Below are 9,529 nucleotides of genomic sequence, written 5' to 3'. Positions count from 1 at the left end.
AAGCAATATACTGTCAAAAGATCTGAACCAAGATATAAGAGAGACATTTTGATTTATAGTCTGATCAGCTGGCTTCTGCGTGAGCTGCATGATGCACTCTCGCTCACTCTCCTTTTAATTATCACATCTCTTTCCTCTCTCAATCTTGTTTCTTGTTCTTTCGACCAACCTATATTTGTGTCATCCTCCCCCCGCTGTACCTCACCCTTCCCACTAAGCCCAGCCGATGCTCTGGTCTGAGCTGCGTCGTCATCCAAACATCGCGAGTAATCCAAAGGAATCACTGAGCAACATAACATGAACCAAAAGCCCCCGCCCACACCTCCCACTCTCTCCTCTGCCAGCCCCGTCTCCCACAAAAAGACCTGCCTGCACAACCGTCCTATGCCCTCAGAGACGGGGAACGTCATTTACGGTCACAGTTTGAAACAGCTGGAGCCAAGTGGTGAAGACGGAGACAGAACCAGAGAAAAAGGACTCCACACGGGACGCAAACAGCAAATCTCTTGACCTTTTGCCCCGTCCTCTCCCTCCCAAAGCGCACTGCCGACTGGACCCATTTGAAAATGATTACACTGGAAAAATAACATTTTCCTCAAAATATTTATGCTGAATTGGAACATGCTGCTTTTGTTCCACAGCTTTGGTGGGAAGTAAGGGAAAGAGGGGGGCGGGGGGTGCAAAATGTGTTGAGTGGCCCGACGTGTAGCGTTGTTGCTGATTTCCACGGCTTCACTCAATGCACTCCTGCTGAGTTAATGATCCTGACCTCTGCTTAATTAAAATAACAGACCATCCTCCACTGAGAAAAAGAAGAAGAAAAAATTATTCCAACTAATCACTAATTAAGATTTAGCAAAAAACAACAAGAAACCTGTCTGGGAAGACGTATCTATTTTTAGAGCTTGTTGGGGGGAAGCAGCAGCTGCGTGTGGACACTCCGTCTTCAAGCAGAGAGAAGCTCCGCTTCCTCCTCAGGGAGCAGTGTTACTGCTGCTCCAGAAAGCCAAGAGAAATGGAGTCAAACTGGTGCACACGGCGCCGCGCGGCGATTAGCATAACTGTGGCGCAGAAACAAATCCCTCAAAACGAACCAACCCAACAAGAAAATAATCACATTTACAAGTGCTTATTTGGGATCTGAGGCTATGCACTCTTTTCTGAAGACCGAGTCACAGCTTTGCTTCCTTAATTGCTCATTTTGTAGTGTTTGCTCTTTTGACTGAGTGAGGTGAACGGGGCCAGAAACACAGTCACAACAAAATGATTGTGCTGTAATAACTGCATCTTCTCTCTAGTCTCCAATCTTGGCCCCTGCCGCCGTGAGGGCTGTAATTCTGCAGCAAGGAGCGTTAAGAGGATATCATTATCATGTGTTTTCCCAGTCAGCTGCAGTTTTTGGTTAAATATAGTAACATTTCTTTTTTTTTGTTTCCTCTCCTTTTCAGTTTTGCATTAAAGCTGGGTCAAGCCGACCCCTCCCATGGCGATTCTTTTCAAAACGGAGCTGCCAAAGCGCCTCCTCTGCCACAAATGAAGCCAATATCGATGCCATGCTCAAAAACTGATTGAAAAGAGACTTACATGTTTCAAAGCATGCTGGGAGCTGGGGGCCAGGCGAAAGCCCAGAGTATTAGAGCTGAGATAGTCACCAGTATGCTATAAAAAGGCAACATATGCCCACAAGTCCGACAGTGCACCAATCAGTGCATGTTGTGATTTATCTAAATGTGGAAATACCATTTTTACATTTTTTTGATTGCCCTATTTTTCCAAAATCATTTTGTGTGGATTAAGAACAAGAATATACCCCACCAACGTCTTTTACATTTCTAAGTGCCGCGATATCAAGCCACGCTGACGAGAAGATAAATAAGGGTCATTTTTGGGGACATTTAAAAAAAAAGAAAAGAGAAAAGGCTTTTGTTGTTTTCTTACATTTTTCTAACACGGGTGTGATTTAACAGGGCTTGTCTGTCCTTTCATCCTCCGAAAACCTCACAGGTAAATGGGTCGCAGCATCCGTGAAAGCATCTTTATTTCAAATAAAACCGCCTTAGAAGAACACAGCAGAGCTGTTTAAAAGAGCAGAGGAAATGACACTGCCGCCTTAGGTTAATTAACCAGTGTGATTCTATGAATCCCATTTTTATTCTCTCACATTCAAACATCTCTTCTGAAAGTATCATCGGCAGATTTTGTGAAAAAGAGATTTCTAATTAGTGCAAGCGAATGAGTGTGAAGTGTCTTGATTTCTTCAGCTGATATCTTTAGTTTATCACAAGATGATAAAGAAGCCCCCCCCCCACCACCACCAATTCATCCAAATCCCCAAAGAGGGCCTTTGTTATCTCAATATACTGTTAGTCTCTAAATCTGAGCGCATAATAGAAATTCTGCAGGCGGAGTGTGGAGCTGCGCACCACGTTTGCATATTTATTCAGCTGTCATATCTATCTGAGCAGATCATCAGAGGAGATAAACTAAAGAGATGAGGGAGTAGTGGCTCTTGCTGAGAGGCTGCCGAACGACACACACTGGCGCGTTCCTGAAAAACACCAGGAACTGGGTAAACAACCCCAAAAAAAGTACTCTACAAAGCCACCACGCGATGGGAAAATGAGCTCGCGGTTAATGGTGGTGGTGATGATGAGGACAATGATGATGAAGATGCTGCGACAGAGATTTGAACGATGGAAGTTTTCGAAAGGGAGCAACGAACGGCAAACTTTTCTACTCACGCGAGAGAAAAACTAGACTTTCCTTCTTCTTTTTCCCCCCCCTTTTGTTTTTGTTTTTTTTAACACGACTGAGAGCATGCATTATTTACTCCTCCGCGTCCAGGGCCGAGCTGCCTGCCTGTGTGAGCTCAGCCTGGTTACAATTCATTTTGTCTTTGTATGTTGCTGAAAAACGACGTGGCCCCCCTGACATTTAGTGAGAGAAACCTCTCAGGTCAAGCTTTCCATACATTATCAGCAGATTATCAGAGGGGGAAAAGAGACTCAGCAAACCTTCCCTTTGATTCACATTCGATACAAACATCTTTTTTTTTTTTAAACAGCCCACACACAGTGTGAGTTTTTTTTATTTTTATGCTGCCGCTGATTTAGTGGGCGTTTCTCTACAAGTGAGGGGGCCCCGGCGTTGTCCGTCCCTCAATGCATATGTACGCCCACCTAATGGGGACAGTATAGGACAGTTAATTGAACAACATCCAGGAAGTGACAAGAGGACAAGAGGAGAGACGCTGCTCAATGGTGCCATCTAGTGGCTGGTCCGGAACGCGCCGCTCCCACAGTACAGTAAGAGCTCTCCCCTGCTGCTGCCGAGGAAGTTTGGATAACAATTATCCGTTGTATTTGCATTAATGTGATTGCTTTGTCTGCAGACTCATCTGACTGCAATTATAAAGAGTAGCATTAAAACACTAATTAATTAACTCAATTGTGGGTAGATTGATTAATTCTAAACAAACATGAGATCGCAGCAAGCAAATGAGCTCTGGAGTGCCGATGCATCTGGGAGTGCTTCTGCAGAAGACATTTTGATTATCTGCAGACACATGTAGTTGCAAATCTTTTAATTACCACAAATAGATAGTGCGGAGCCGCAGTCGGTTGTGCGACTACCCTGCTCGTTACACTTGTAATCATAATTTGGTCAGCTTTTTAAAAGAATGAGGGTGTGGATGTGGAATCTGTTTTTATTCTCTCTTTTTTGAGACAGTGATGGAGAGGCAGTGCAATTATTCCAAAGTTGTGCACATGTACATTTGAGGGATGTGCGCGTGTACAGTGTGTGTGTGTGTGTGTGTGTGTGTGTGTGTGTGTGTGTGTGTAAAGAAAATGGGTCTTGACATCGAAAGTCATCAGACAAAAAAGAGATAATCAAATCATGATCAAAACAAAACAGATGGTCACATAAATCATCCATTCACAGGTTGGACTGGTGCCTCCGTTTGCAGAACAATGAATCACTGCCTATCAATGCTAGAATCAAAACATAAGGGCCGTTATGAATACAAAAGGCGCCGCATTAATACATCTTAACACAAATCATCATGTGGACACAATCAACATCACCTCGGACATTTTGTTCAGCTCCAAAGAAGCACAGGTTGTCGAGAGATATGAAGCAGGTATTCATCGTGATCCTTCTGACGTTTCTCTAAATGTTTCCCTTCCGTCGGATTGCAGATTTTGAGGGAAAACGTTCCCCTCCTTTTTTCCGAGCGTTATTACAGGCATGCACCTTGTGCATCCATACGAGTGCTAGATTCAAAAGGGGAGCAGTCAGTCAGAGCTCCCTTTCTCGGTGTGCTGTCAGCATCTGCACATGCAGAAAAGCCTAATCAGAAAGATACCAGTAAAGTGCATGTAATACTTTAGAGATTTAATGCAGTTTTTAATTGGATAGAGGCCCATTATTTTTCAATACAGAAGGGGCACTGAGGCACATAAAGCTCTTGAATATTTTTGCAAATCGTGTTCAACAGCATAATGATTAACCATGGCACTAAATTTGCCTCACAAAATGAAAAGCAAACTTCATGCAAGGCGTAATTTAATTGTTTCCCTTCACATTTTCTGCCTCCCATTGTTGGAAGCTTAACATTTTTAGAGTCTGCTTAACAGCTGCCTTGTGATGCTTGAGCTGCAACAATGTGACTGACAAATGTTTTGAAGTAGCTGCAGACTTCTCTACTGTCTTCGTGGGCAAAGTGTCAGGGAATCTTACATCACTTTCTGTCGCATTTGAAGCCTTATTACATTGTTAGTAACGTTTGTTTTTTTGTATTTGGGGGCTGAAATTTGCCACCAAGTACCTCATTCAGCTGGTGGCGCACATGGTGCTTAAAGGTGTATTCTGGTTTTTGTTAACATGATCTGCTGATGTATTACATCAAAATCTGAGATCCAGTACAATAAGCAAAAATGATCCCACAAACTTTTAATTTCCTTAATCTCCCTTAAACATATATCACCATATTAGATCTTTAATTGAAGATCTTGATATAACAGTCTTTATTTTTATATACCAACATACACATATGGGTAAATGAAATATCTTTTCATTTTCTACTGTGTGCATTACAAATGTTTCAGCACACAGTACGGATCACATTTACATCCCAACCTGAGGAGAACACTGCCATCTGGGCTGCAATTAGTGGTAATGCAATCCTGAGCCAGTCGTTTGTGTGCATGAATATTCACAATCAGGCCCCGAATCAAGTCATTGGCTCCCACGTAACATACTTAACATGTGCTACTAAGACAACCCAAGGATAAAAGGATCAACACGTTGGGAAGAAATGGAATTACATTCAAATTAAATTTAGAAACAAAATAATATCGGAAAGCCGGTAAGAATCCAGTGGCCACACACACATACACACACAGACTCAGTAATAGGATGCATGTCCGCAGAACACGAGACTGTTTGAATTTAAAGTGATGCGACAAATAAACCGCGCTGTGCATGAAACCTCTAACGGGAACAGCTTGCTGCGCGCGCCGGCTAAACGAAGCCCCGGATCGGCCTGATGTTTGGAGACGGCTGTAACACCTTCACACAGGTGAGGGAATTGCTCATCAGCGTGTTGTGCCCTGTGGATGAACTGTTCTCAGGAGGCTGTACTGCCTCGTAGTGCATGCCGGGAAAAGATCCAATATGTTGGGGTCCGGGGGGGAAGTCTGTGCTGAACGTCCCCCCCCCGGCTTTACTGACTAGACGGCATCAACTGCTCCCTTCCCCGTCTCCCACTCCAGGCGCTCAGAGAGCAAAAGCAGAGGCCTGTCCCCCTCGACTCCAGTGGGCCTGGTGTCCATGGAGAGGCGAGGCGTGGAACTCCACTATCGCCCCCAAAATGTTTTCCGGCATGTTCACGTTCCGTTTTTTTGGGGGGGATGGGACTAGCAGGCCAGTGCTTATCAGGTTTTCAGCTCATCTTACCCCTTTGAAATTCCTTTTAGGGCAGGTCCCTCCCGTCTCTCATCCAGTTTGATTCAAATGAAAATTGTGTATGACAGAAACACAAGACAGTCTGCAGCGGCATTGGATTTAAAAAGAAATCGAACTAGATAAGAGAATACAAATAGGACAAACATTAGATTTCACACAAAACCCTCCTCTTAACACTTAAAACCAGCTATAGAAATGCCAAAACGACAGGTTTATAATCTGGCCTTTTCCCCCCTTACAGATTAGTTGTATCTCTAACACACATTTCTCTGTAGCCGCAGTGTGATGTGTGATGTGTGAAGTTTAAGCACAAGCACGGCAAACAAGCCCCTTTGTGCCTGAGCACAGCGCGCTGATAATCTGACTGAGAATTATCTTATGTCACTTTTTGTGCACACTGTGCCCTTCTAATGCCAGAGTTTTACCTTGTCAAGGCTCGGGGAGCGGCGCTCGCAGAATTTGAATGCAGCCGAGAGAGAAAGTGACATCTGTGTTGGTTTGTAATGCAGGTCGAGGAAATGAAAATGATAACAGCCTTCGTCTAAATCCAGCGGAATGGCAACTTTACTCATTCAGCGGCACAGAGACTTTGGAGGAGATGCCATTGCTGCCTCATTGGTTTTTCACTCCCTCTGATTACTCCTCTCATCTTATGTAAATCCTCTTAAGTCACATGTTATTGTTTATTGCAACTGTGAAGGTTAGGTGTTCCTAAGCCCTGTGCGCGCGCTTATCTCACCAGCGCATGCATCTTTGTCTCTCCAATGTGTCTTGTTCCCGTAATACACTAATGGATGAGAAAAGTTGTCTGGACTGATGCGGCGCTGACAACCAATCCACTGCAGTCAAATGCTAATCTCTCCCAGTGGCTAACAACTCTTCATGAAAGAGAGCCAGTTGCATGCTCCGGGGATATCACAGCGTTATCAGAAGCCTGCTCAATTTGGGGATTTTCTTTCTGTTTTTTTCTCTCTCTTTTTTTTTACAGTGAATACCAGCAATTCATAGAAATGCATTCACTTTTTTTAACTTCTCAGCTTCCCTGCCTCTGTTTTTGGATCTTGGGTCTGAACTACTGTTGTCACAGATTTTCTGAATGACGACCAGTCCGAGTCACACATTGATTCTCATCAATGTGTGAAGCAATGTATCACCTCAGTATGGAGAGACAGACCATTTGGAAGGAGCTTAGTCATTCTTTATTTTATTACTATGTCTGACATGATGTCAAAGGGTCATATGGTCAAAAACAGCGATGAATGCATGAAATAAAATCCACTAGCCATTACTAAAGATTGCATAACTGAAGTGACATCCATGTTTTTTTTCAAAATAAGAGCCACAGTAACAGCTGTGAGCTGTGAGTCCAACTGCACTCTGTCCACCTCATCATTTTGTCTTACATTTGTTTGAAATGATCAAAATTAGCACATTAAGTATGGCCAAAACCATTATGTCACGGCGGCCTTGACCTTTAACCTTTGACCGTCGGGCTGTAATTTGGTTACCCTTGAGTCCAAGTGGTCAGTTCACTGTATTTCTGATACAACCCGCATCGTTGTCGAGGACGTCATTGGGACGACACCGAGGTGGATGGACAGGTCCACAAATATTGAGACACCAAAAGTCCTTATAACCTGGAATCAAAGTGATTCGGATCATTCTGACCACTAAATTCACCTTCCTCCCAGTAACAAAAAAAACCTGATCAGGTGCAGTAAACAGACCTGAGTTCAGTTTAGACTGCAGTTGTTTTTACATCACATGTCATTTAGCTGACGCTTTTAATCCAAAGCGACTTACATTGCATTATAACCCATGCGTTACATTTAGCCTGGGGAGCAATCAGGGGTTGGGTGTCTTGCTCAGGGACACTTCAACACGGCACATGGAGCAGCCGGGATTCGGACCGCCAACCTTGCAGCTCCCAGCGCATCACACTACTCCATGCGCCACCATCAGCCTTTTGGGAATATGTATAATAAGGAATAGGTGGTCAGTGTTAGAACATTTCAAAAGCTTATATCTTGAAAATGCTATATGTTCATTCAGCGGGGCAATCGCTAATTTCCCATAAATGTAGTGCATTATACTGAGAGTTCACTCCGTTATTTCTATTTGAAAACCCTCAGAGGGCTTCACAATCTGTACAGCACACGACATTCTCTGTCCTTGGACCCGAGCATCAGATATGGAAACGTTTCCCTGAAAGAAACTAGAGGGGAATAGAGGAAAAAACAAAAAACCTCTGAGGAGAAAAACCTCCTCCAGGACGGGGACAAGTTCAATAGATGGCTTGTGTGCATAAATAACAACATGATACAATTACAACACAGACATGATACTGTTAATGAATAGTAACAGAAGTAGATGCAGTAATAAATGAGACATAATTGAAATGACAAATAACAGCAGCTGTGTGTGTATTCAAATGATAATGCAAATTAAATAGAAATGTGAGCAATAATAACAATCATCGTAGCAGCGGGGGTCATGTGGGTCACGTCAGCGGGCACAACCCCGGTCCATGGAAACCTACGAGGCGAGCAGGCACCGCGACATGCATCAATAGCCGAAGAATGCATACACAGGGAGAGGAGGAGGAGCTCGCTGTGTCACAGGAAGTCCCTTGGTAGTCCAGGCCTATAGCAGTGTATCGAGGGGCTGGTCCAAGGCCAGCCTGAGCCCGCCCTCAGCGCTCCGTTAAAGAAACTCCTTAGAAAGGACAGTAGCTTTACAGCTTAAGACTGGATCCCGTACTACTTTTGGGGAGTCTGGAAGCTGAAAGAAGCGCAGTGCCTGTGTGGATCTAAAGGGCAATGTGAGCTCCATGGGATAGGACCGTGCCTGACTCTTTAGGGCTTGGTAGGTCAGGCCAAAGGATTTAAAACAATATTCTGAATATATATCTGGTGGTGAATATATTTCACCACCAGAACAGAGAATCTTTCTGCAGTATCCTGAACCAAGTGGAGAGTCTCAGCATGGACTGTCACGGTTTGGGTCCTCTTCCTGTCTTATTTTGTAGTTTTTGTGTGTCTCGTGTCTCTGGGTGAGCTTCACTTCCTGTCCTGTCATGTGATTGCCTGATTGCTTCCACCTGTGTCCAATCACCTGCACCTCCCTTGTGTATTTAAGCCCCGTGTGCCTGTTGTCCCTTGTCGCGTCATTGTTAATGTCTACGTCAGTCGTTGTTGGAGCACGTCTCAGTTTGGTCAGAGAATAAAGAGCACCGTTTTTGAGAGTCCTGCGTTTTGGGTCCTGCCTCCTTCCGCCTGCACCAGCACCGATCTCCTGACATGGACTGCTTGATCATTAGGATTTTTTTGCAATCTTACTTTGGCTAATGATTTGTGCCGGAGTTGGAGGCCATGCAGGTCATGTGTTAATGTTCTTAGTTATTTCAGGGGTGTTCAGAGCGAAGTACAATGACCTCAGTTTTGTGTGAGTTTATGACCAGGAGGTTGTGGGTTTAACCTAAATCTCATGTCATATAAATAACGAAAAAAAACTAAAAGTTCCCACAACATTAGAACGTCAATGGAGGACTGTGGTATGACAC

The sequence above is a fragment of the Pungitius pungitius genome, chromosome 11 (assembly GCF_949316345.1).
Source record: "Pungitius pungitius chromosome 11, fPunPun2.1, whole genome shotgun sequence".
In the NCBI taxonomy this organism is placed as follows: domain Eukaryota; kingdom Metazoa; phylum Chordata; class Actinopteri; order Perciformes; family Gasterosteidae; genus Pungitius; species Pungitius pungitius.
The sequence above is the reverse complement of the archived record's forward strand: the minus strand, read 5'-3'. Positions refer to the sequence as shown.